A 2,872-nucleotide genomic window follows, 5' to 3' on the forward strand; every position below is an offset into this window, starting at 1 on the left:
TATATGTGTGTGAAGTGTCTTGCTTTTAGTTTCCTAAAGTATTTTTGTCCCAGTGAGCTGTAATGGAGGAAGCAGATTCCTCTTCAAAGCAAATTGAACAGAATTGATCCCATCCTCTGCGACATCGCAGCTTCAAAGAGAGCGCTTCTCCCCGGCCTTGCAACCAGCATCATCTTACTGAAGCAGACCACGTCCTCTGTGTTGTGTATGTGATCCAGTAAACATTTAAATTAATTCATCTTAAGGACAATTAGTTACTTCGATAAAATCCTTAGAGCATGTTGAATTTGGATCAGTCCAATTTCCCACTAAAGCTATTGGTTAACGACGTTTTTGACCCACTGTGTTGAGTGGAAGGTCTCATTGACACACATGGTGAACTCTTCTTTGTCCCACGTCCCCGTTGATGCAGACTTCGTCAGGACAAATGCTGTGGACAGGTACTCTTGAATAGAGCCACTCAAAGTCTAAGACCTTTGATCAAAAGTCGAGTAAAACTGCGTAGCCTTAACCCGTTTAGTAACGACAGTGTGTTCAAAGATGCCAAAGGGGAAAAAAGCCAGAGACTGAAAAAAATGGAACAAAAGCAAAATATATACTTTGAGAGTTTCTTCATTTTTGTTAGAGAGCTGAGAAACACTCGGCAAAGTGTAATGGCCTTCACAGTTCGAGCCAGAGTTAAATGAAATGTTACCAAACATAAACGGGACTTTTCTCCATCACTGCACACTACATAGAAATCTATTTTAACGCTTTCTGAAAACAAGTTCTTTTTGTAAATTACTTAGTTTTTTGTTTGACTGACTTTTTAACCCTTGTATGGTATTCGGGTCAAATGGACACATTTCTTCAAATTTTTAGAAGAAGAAAAATTGAACATTTTTTTCTACGTGAACATCAACGGCCTTTCCTTATTTACTGTGATAAACAAGTATTTCTGACTCTATTCAGGAAATTATTCTGGATATGACAGTTTTTCCAAGATAGGAATGATCACATCGTGGATTTTCAACATGAATTATAACCTTATGACAAAAAAGAAAACCCACTTCCATTTTTTATTATGTGCTAGTAGAGACTGATGCATTTCCTAAACATATATGTTATCTTGAGATAAAATTAATAGATGTTAATAGATTATAAAGTAAAAATGTATCACAGAATTGTTTTGAAAAACCTAAAACAAGACACAGGTCAGTTTGACTCGAGGGATACAAGAGGGTCCCGGAAGACAACAAAAGGGTTAATCCATACACAGAGCAATCAATTTAATGCAAAAAAGGGAAGTCCATCAGCGCCAAGCTTGTTCCATGTATCTTCTTCATTAATCGAGAAGCTCCCAGAAATCGCTTTAATGCTCATCTCTGTCAGTGTGAAGAGAAGGCAGCCAGCCATTCATTTAGCTAGTTGAATCCAGTTTTGGCTGCAGGTAATAGGAATCCCTTTCCCCCCCCTCCCCCCACCAGTCGCTGGGCCTCGAGCACCATCCACACAATGGGGAGGTCATTGAAAGAACCTGTTATGTGAAGCATGGATGCTCAGTCATGCGTTTCACCTGTAGCGCTCTGCTTTTAGCCATCTGGAGTTGGGAATATGGAAGAGTGATCACAACGAAGAAGAGCGTTGATGTGCACGCATCTGCACATCAAGTTGGATGCAAACACAGTAATGTGAGTTATAGTTGCTTTTGGCTGTGTCTGTTTTAAACCTTTCCCTATTTCCCAAATGGTAAGAAAGTCACATCAAGATACATACACACTCAAACACACACGCTACTGCATGAGCCACCTGCACACACACACACACACAGACACACACGCTCACTCACACACTCACACAGTCACTCGCACACACACACACTCAATCACTCACTTACACACACACACACACACATACTCACTCACTCACACACATACACACACACACTCACTCACTCACTCACACACACACACACACACACACACACACACACACACACACACACACACACACACTCAATCACACACACTCAATCACTCACTCACTCACTCACATGCACACTCACAAACACATACACTCACTCACATTCACTCTCTCTCTCTCTCTCTCTCTCTCTCTCTCTCTCTCTCTCTCTCTCTCTCTCTTCAGGTATGACATATTAAAGTGGACCTGTTGATATTCAGAGACAGTCTCCTCGCCCCCCTTTGCATGAAATCGACTCCACACATTCCCAATGAGCTAGCTGCACAACCGATTACTTCATCCACCGATACACATCTGCAAATGGGAAGTAATCACCAGAAAGTCTAAACATGTACACGCAACCGCCTCCAGTCATTACCTTCCTGTACAGTGTTCTTTTAGCTGCATGAAATCAGCAGACCTTAAATAGCAGAGTGGAACCTGCTTCCAGTATTTCAATCAGGAGGGACTTCGTTGTACGTATGCGTAATATGAAACGTACAGAGTCTTTGGAGTTTAAATCCATCGTTATAAAACAGTCTATAAAGGGGTAGAGGTGCCAAGACACATCCCCCCAATGGAGCCTAGTGATGGTGGAGAAGGAACCCAAAGACCTAACGAAGCAGCTGTCTGCTGGAAGGGGACTCAGGGTGCTGTGGTTGACCATACGTGGAAGGGGACTCAGGGTGCTGTGGTTGACCAGAGGTGGAAGGAGACTCAGGGTGCTGTGGTTGACCATACGTGGAAGGGGACTCAGGGTGCTGTGGTTGACCATACGTGGAAGGGGATTCAGGGTGCCAGGGTTGACCATACGTGGAAGGGGATTCAGGGTGCTGTGGTTGACCAGAGGTGGAAGGGGACTCAGGGTGCTGTGGTTGACCAGAGGTGGAAGGAGACTCAGGGTGCTGTGGTTGACCAGAGCTGGAAGGAG

Source organism: Etheostoma cragini, chromosome 11 (assembly GCF_013103735.1).
Source record: "Etheostoma cragini isolate CJK2018 chromosome 11, CSU_Ecrag_1.0, whole genome shotgun sequence".
In the NCBI taxonomy this organism is placed as follows: domain Eukaryota; kingdom Metazoa; phylum Chordata; class Actinopteri; order Perciformes; family Percidae; genus Etheostoma; species Etheostoma cragini.